The 7,862-nt window shown below is 48.3% G+C and overlaps 1 protein-coding gene across 1 annotated transcript in view; it reads left to right on the plus strand.

The window, feature by feature from the left end:
• The first annotated feature begins 7,364 nt into the window (after positions 1–7,364).
• SLCO2B1 (solute carrier organic anion transporter family member 2B1) overlaps positions 7,365–7,862 on the plus strand; it is a 29,570-nt gene continuing 29,072 nt past the window's right edge. The window contains exon 1 of the mRNA XM_005430425.2: positions 7,365–7,474. The gene's annotated coding sequence lies outside the window, so the exon portion shown is untranslated. The remainder of the gene's footprint in view (positions 7,475–7,862) is intronic.

Here is a 7,862-nt window from a genome sequence, read left to right on the forward strand (position 1 = left end):
AAAAGGTGCTCTCCACAACCAGTAAAAACAAATATGTCCACAGGCAATAGCTTGTACAGATTCTCTACTGCTGTAAATCACAAGTGCACTTTTCCTCTCCAGGTTCAAAACAAGCACATTGCGAGTAACCGTAACAAACAAAGGGAAAAAACCCCAAGAATAAGGCTATTGTAAAAAGCACAACTTGAACTGCACATTCCTTTTAAATTAATAAAGAAAATATTTTAAAATCATCAGTAAAGGAAATTTTAAAACCATTTTTCTTTTTTTACAGATGCAGTAGTGGTTAAAAGGACCTGAGTATTCCCAGTGAAAAGACTTCCCACCAGAGCATATTCCTGACATTTATCAGGCTATAAACAAACACCCACTGAAGAGCAGCACGCTATCCTTAATTAAACAACAACAGTTGGATGGGGGAGGGAGGGGGAGAAGGAAATAATAGTAATTTAGTTTAACTGGGAAAACGTGAACAGCCTTTTAATGCAGCTCAGGGCTGGAGCTGCTGGGCAGCCATTCCAGTAATTCCAGAGGATGGAAAGCTTCACTCTGATGTGGCTTTTAAGAGTAAAAATACACTGGTAATAACTACACCAAGTAACCATTAATAATGGGCGCACTAAATGACTATTAATAATAACTACATTAAATAACCACTAATAAGAACTGCACTTGTAAAGGAGGATCATAAAATTCAATGAAGAACAAAAGTTCCAATTTTCCTTTAAAAATAAAAAGAACTCCCCACAATTTAACATTTAGATTTGATGTTCTGGATAAAACATTCTGCACAGGGATGTGGGAAAGTTAAAAAGCGGGTTCAAAAAGCTTGGAATTGTGTGCTTAACTCTTACAAAAAGTTCTAAGGCTTGAGATGCAAATTTGGAAATGGCTCACTTGGCACAGTGTCTTACAAGGGAGAGTAACTTCAAGTGAAAGCTTTAATTAGCACAGCATTTAGCAACGTTATTAAGTTATCTTTTGTGGAAAAAGCCCTGGAAAGCACAATCTTAATGTAGCTGAGACATGCCAATTCCATAAATGAAAAATGGGAAGGACACAATTTATTATCCACCCTGAAAAGCAGGGGGACATTTACTTTAATGCATTACAGCAGCAGCTTTTAAAAACAACTGTGGCAGCTTGCAGGATGTGTTTTCAGAGCAGTTCCTTGCTTTAGCTGATCCCTGGACAGAAAATCCTGGGTAGAACTGGCTCTGGAAAGGTGTGAACGGCAGTTCTGGACTTTCAGGGCTCATTTTCAGCTACCTGGAGGTGAATAACCACAGTGGCCTCATCCCACTCTGGTGTCTCCCTTTTCCCCAGGTCTTTGGGATCTGTCTGACCAGAGGTGAGAAGGAAGTGGGATTTATTTATTTGTTCCCTGGGATGTATTTATTTTTTGGGATGTATTCATTCCTTGGGATGTGTTTATTCCTTTAGGCCATGCTGTGGGTGCCTCAGAGCATTTTCTAGGCTCACCAAGCAGGGCAGCACAAGGGAGGCTCACCATGGGCCCCAGGCTAACTGGGGCAGGGCTGGAATGCCAGGAAAGCCCCCGGGGGATCCAGGTGGGCTGAGCTCTGCAGACAAGACAATAGCTGGGTTTATGGGAGCACAGGGGAATAAATCACATTGTCCAGGGAAGGACATCAAATCAGGGTAGAGAAGCTTTGCACTAATCCTGTGCTGTAATGACAGCTTAGAAATTTGGAACTTTGATGAGTTCGGAGATTGACTTAAAGCTCTTTAATTTGGCTTCCTGGTATTTAATCTCTTAACTTTGCGTTCTTAATCAAAACTCAGGGCAGATCTTTAATCTAGTGTGTACAGACTGGAGATTAGAGGCCCTGAGCTGCCTCTGGCACACAGCTGGAGCTCCCCTTCGCCTCCTCCTGCCCCCAGAGGCATCCAGACCTGGGAAAGGTCTGGGGAGACAAAGGAAAGCCCATAAATATCCTCTGGCAGAGAGAAACTGCAACACTTCTCCCTCTTCAGCAAAGAGTTAAAATCCATCCAAGCCCCCGGGTGTGTTTCTCTTAAAACATTCCACAATTCATTTCAAATTCCCTCCACTTTCCGTGGTAGTCCTGGAAACACTTTATTTACTCATTGTTACTGCTGGTTATCCTGCTTTATCTGTTCCTGAATTATTCAAATTACTTAAACAGGGGCAGAGTCTATGGAAAAGTAATTTCCCCAAGTTCAGTAGGAGTTTTGAACTGTTTTCCACTTAGTTTGCTGCCAGTGAGCCAGAATTAAACTTTTCTTAATCTGGATTGTTTCCTTACAGAGCACACACAGCTGGACAGAGCAGCAAAAGTTATCTGGGGGTTTATTGAGAGGAGCAGGACAAGGTCAGAAAGGAAAATACATTTGCTATACAGACCAGCAAACAAACACAGGATAAAACTGCTCAGTGAATAAAAAGAATGTTTGCAGTGTGGCTTCTGACACCCTGATTTTTGTGCAGTGCCTTTGCAACACAAATGCTACCCACAGAATACAAGGATTAAGGTGAGATCTTCTCCCTGCCTTGAGGAGGATTAGGAAACTTTTAAGAACATCCCTGAAATGATTAAGTCATCGTTTTAAAACCTGTGTGAAGTAATTTTAAAATCTGTGGGGAGTAATGACCAATGTTGCACCACTTCTCCATGTTTTTCATATTGTCCGAGTTGCACAAAATAAACTTTTTAAGGGATGAAAACCAGCTGAAGGATATCAGCAAAAAGGGCAAGACTTCTCTTGGGTCTTGCACAACATGTTTCTCACATATATATAGATATATATATATATATAAACCATAAATTGTGTTCTAGTGAACAGGAGAGTCCTGAATCCTACTACACAGTCCTGCTGCACTTTGGTTTCTGATGTGAGAACGGAACCCAAGAGTTGGATTTTTGGGGCAGGATCTTAGCCAGGATCTCCAGCTCCCACCAGGGCCACCTGCAGAAGGTGGCTGTGAATCACCAGTTTGGCTCCAGAAGATCACATTTCTCCCCAAGGTATTTTCCCTGGAAGTTCCAACACCCAAATATCTCAAATTGGTGTCCTCCCTTGGGAGGACAAACCCAAACTGCCGCGGATGCTCTGGTCCCTGGCACAGCAGGGATTTGATGGAGAGATTTTCACCCAAATTTGTGACCCTGCAAGCAAAACCCCAGCCATGGGCACGGAGTCCTGGAATCCCAGAATGCCTGAGGCTGGAAAAGAGCCCTGAGCCCCAGCTGTGCCCCATGGCCACTTGTCCCCAGCCCAGAGCACCGAGTGCCCCCGCCAGCCCTTCCTGGGGCACCTCCAGGGACAAATATTTTTGCCCATGAAGAGCTCCACAGGGTAATCCAGCGAGCAAAGGGCATTTCTGGGATCACAAACCTGATCCTCAGAGCAGGAGAAAAGCAGGATGAATGTGCTGCTGCCTCATGTCATGCCTTGGTTCCACCCAGGTTTCAGGCTGTATGCTCACAGTTTTACAGCCTGGTGTAAAATGCACTCCCTCGTTTGAAGCAGAACTGTTTGGTTTTAAGATAGAGCAGAAATAATTTTTGGATGGCTTAAATAAAGGATTTTTCAAAGCTGTTTTTGTGATTGGAGTCATACACAGGTCATTTTCCATTACTAAGAAAAAGCATGTGAGGTACTTGGAAATTACTCACAACTGTAAAGCAATAATCACCTTTGAGATAATGATTTTCTTTTTATGGCACCACTACCCTCTTGCTTTTAGCATTTGCATTTTAATACCTCAAGAACAAAGGCTTTCCCACTTATTGTTCCAACAAAAAGCTGCTTTCCAGTCTAGCTTGTAATTTTTCAATCAAATTAATAACCCTCAAAGCACTTTTATTGCTGAGGGTATTTGAAGAGTTTTGTAAAAAGATAACTGCATTTTCTGTAACAATATCGGGGGGGAAAGAGCCACATAGATGTGAACTAACAAGTGTGGGGGTTTTAAACTGATGGATAACAGATAAAGGATAAATTCCTGCCAGCACCTGTGTGTTGCTGAGTTGACAAGTATTTTATCTGTGTAAGCAGATAAATATGAGCTTGGAATTTCTTCATTCTTCTTTAAATACACTCAGTTAATCTGGCACAGTGTTACTGTGGCAGATCCCACTGCAGCTTCTCAGCAAAAATAATGAGACAATTCAACATCTATGAAACAATTATTTATATTTATATTTATATTTATATTTATATTTATATTTATATTTATATTTATATTTATATTTATATTTATATGATTAGTATTTTATCTCCACTATCTCTTTGTAGGCAGCGTTTCATGGCACCAGCTCAGAGCTGGAAGTGATGCTGTGTAAAAGGGGTAACAGCAAATCTTTTCTTCCGAATTTTAAAACCTCTTCTCCTTTAGACAGAAGCAATAGAAGCTCCTTGAACTAATAGCACATTTAATATTAAAAAGTGCTTACAATTTAATATTAAGAAGGGCTTAAATGTGCATCCACATGCAGGACGCGGCACTTGGCCTGTTGTTTTGCCCAGTTTGTGCACAAATAGTTTAAACTCGCTTTCCCGCTGGGTTTCTCCGGGTTTTTAAGGCACGGCGTTGGGACGGCGCTGCTCTCCCGCAGGAGCAGCGAGGCAGCCATTCCCAGGGTCGTGCTGCCATCTGCGGTTCCGAGCTGGGAAGGAACGGGCAGGGACACCTTCCTCCAGCCCAGGCTGCTCCAGCCCGGCCGGGGACACTTCCAGCAATGGGGCAGCCACTTTTGCATTTAAAAAAAATTAAATCGTCGTTTTAAAAACCCAGGAATATTGTCTTTCTTGATTTTTTTTTGTTAAGAAAATAATGAAAAAGTGTCTTCTTGCTGTGGAAATCCTGTGATTTCCCATTCCTTTTTCCCAGGATCTGACACATCCTGGTCTTATTTCCTTTGGTGGTGGTTTGGGATTTTTCACTAAGCAGAGAGGACGAGTTATTCACTTTAGTTCTGATGGGCCTTTCCTGTTGTCCTCTGCAGGCATTACAAACACAGCCATCAAAAGGCAGGATCCAAGCAGGGATTCAGAAGGCAGCCCCAAAGTTCATAGAAGCAAGGCAGCTGATTACCACCAGCCCCCCAGTTTACATCCCAGCTCTGCAAACAATTTCTGCACAATTCCAAACATTTGCATCCCACCTTTGGGCGGGCACTCTGTGAGGCATCAGCAGAGCCCAGATGTGAAATCCCAGCCCTAACCCAGCTGGTTTTTCCAGCCCCACAGGCAGAAAAGGATCAGCCCCAGCCCCACGAGAGGCCACAGGTCCCATTTCCCACCCAGGACACTGAACTGCTCCTTTCCAATCCCAGCTGAAGTCTTGAGCCAAGAGAAGAGTTGGAATAAGCAGCAGAACCTGGGCAGTTGTGGGATCCCTAATTTTCCAGGCTGGAAGCCTGGATTTCTTCATCAGTGCACATCCCTAACCTCAGACGAGAGATTTGGCAATCTCTTTGCGCCAGTAAGTGTTGCCATCATTTCCTGTGAGCTGCTCCCCCGTGTTCCAAGGAATTCTCCTCCCTACACACCCTCCAGAGCACTCAGCCCCCTCACCTGGCCCAGCCCCTGCTTGCTTTAATAGGAATTACCCTTTGGGGAGGCACTCGGGGGCTGCACATCCCAACAGTCGGAGGCCAAAGTCCCGCATGACCTAAAAGCTGAAGGAGCAGCGGGAAATCTCTTGGCCAGAAAGCGGCAGCAGCAGGCAGGACACTCGAGGCTCCAGAGGCACCAGGACAAGCCCTGCCCTGCTCTGAACACTCCCTGGGCTTTTTGGGATCGGGCTGGGCTGAGGGGTTTTACACTCCCACCGTGCCAGGCGGCTCCAAGCCCTGTCCAGCCTGCCCGGGATGGATGGGCATCCCTTGGGAGCATCCCACGGGCATGTCCTGGAGCTGGGGCACGCAGCAGCGGGACGAGGCGCTCTGGGCACCCCCTGGCCGTGGGATGGAGCGGCAGCCGGAGCAGCCGCGGAGCTCCGAGCAGCTCGGAGCGAGAGCCCAGTCATTAGATGGTGCTCTTCTTCCATGGAATATCGCAGCGGGACATTCCCGCCTCTCCGTTCCTGGGTACCCCCCTTTCCCTGCCCGGAGGATCCCGTGTCGGGGCTCTTTGGGGTGCCTGCCTCATGCTGCCCTGTACACTGTCCTCTTCCCCTGGGTTACTGCCCCTCCCAGCCCCAAATCCCCCTGTTCCAGGGTCCTGGGGGATGCTCTGTGCACAGGAAGGAGCTGTGCAGCTGTAAAATACTAATAATATTTGTTTCCATCTATTAATGCCTTCCTGCAGCCCTGCAGAGCCGGTGGGGCGGATGAGGCTTCTTCCCCCTGCAGTGGCAGCCCAGCTCGGGGTCACTTGGGTGCAGAGTGCGCTGGGACACGCTGGTGTGGCTGTGTCCTGCTCAGCCAAACCCTCCTGTGCTGCCCCAGCTAATAAAGGGGCTGCTTAATTACTGTGTAATGAGCTGGTGCAGAGGAAGCAGATGACCTTCCCTTGGGAAACACCAAGTCCCTCTGCCCAGCGTGTCCTGTGGGCTGTCCCATCCTCAGAGCCCCACAAGAAATGCCAGGAGGGAAAGGTCTGTGCCTTTCTCTGCCTCACTGCCACCCTGAGAGGGGAAATGTCCCACTCTGAGCTGGGATAGCCAGGAGCTTCTTGTGGCTGCAGCTTTATGGAATCCGAGTGTGAATTTGCCCTGGCAAAGCTCGCCTGTGTTTGTGCACCTGTCTGCTGGCAGAGCTGGGGGTGCTCACCTGGAGAAGGCTCCAGGGAGAGCTCAGAGCCCTTGCAGGGCCTGGAGGGGCTCCAGGAGAGCTGCAGAGGGACTGGGGACAAGGCCTGGAGGGACAGCACACAGGGAATGGCTCCCACTGCCAGAGGGCAGGGCTGGATGGGGCAGCCTGTTTGCTCCCGTCTGGAAAAGCCTCAGTGCTCAGAGTGAGAGTACTGGGGAGACCTTGAAAATAAATAGTCCAGGGTTAGATAAACAAAGTTTCCCTTTCCCAAATGCCAGGATTACACCACGGCTTCGAATTTTACAGAAAAAAAAAAACTGCAGATGAAGCAAATTGGAGGAGAAAATGAACCCAAGGAAAGTGCCCTGGAGGAATGGGATCTTTGCAGGGAGGGGAGAGGGGACTGGAGCTGGAGGGAACGCCAAGGCCAGTTCGGACTGGGGCTGGGTAAGCAGCTGGCAGAGCCCTGGCTCAGCAAACTGCACACTCTGTCACTCTGGGACTGCGGGAAAAGGAAAACGCAGACATAAATGAAACCCTATGGAAAGCGATTGCAAAACTCGGACTCGCTCCGGCCAGTGAAGCGCAGGCGAAGGAAGCCCCACCTCCGCAGAGCCATCCCCACCTCCGGGCGGGCAGGAGCGGCGCGAATGGCCCCGGCTCTCCCGGCAGAGGGACAGCCTGGCTGCCTGGGCTGAGCGAGCATCGGGGGAGCGCCGGCAGCGAGGGTGAGTGCGCAGAGCTGCCCGCCCGTGGAGGATGGCTCCGCTGCCCCTCGGGCTCTGCCGGGGTGAACTTTCTGCTACTCTGCGGGGCTGGGAGCAGCTTCAGCGGCAGAAAGAGGAGTGTCACCGTGCCTGCTCCGTGCCTGCCTCTGCACGTGTGCTCTGTCGCTCCCTCTCTGCTTGTGCTTATTTGTTTGAGGGTCTTTTCTTTTCCCGCTTATTTCTCCCGCTGCAGGGAATTTTCCCATTTTCCCACTGCTGCCCCGCTGGCTTTCTCCCGTGGTTTCACTTCTCCTAGGAGGGCACTGGCTGTTTGCGGCCCGGATCCTGGGAAGGGGCCGGGCAGCGTGGGTCTGACCTGTGCCTGGCTGCCACAGGGAGCCCGGCCGGG

The sequence above is a fragment of the Geospiza fortis genome, unplaced genomic scaffold, assembly GCF_000277835.1.
Source record: "Geospiza fortis unplaced genomic scaffold, GeoFor_1.0 scaffold1532, whole genome shotgun sequence".
NCBI lineage: Eukaryota > Metazoa > Chordata > Aves > Passeriformes > Thraupidae > Geospiza > Geospiza fortis.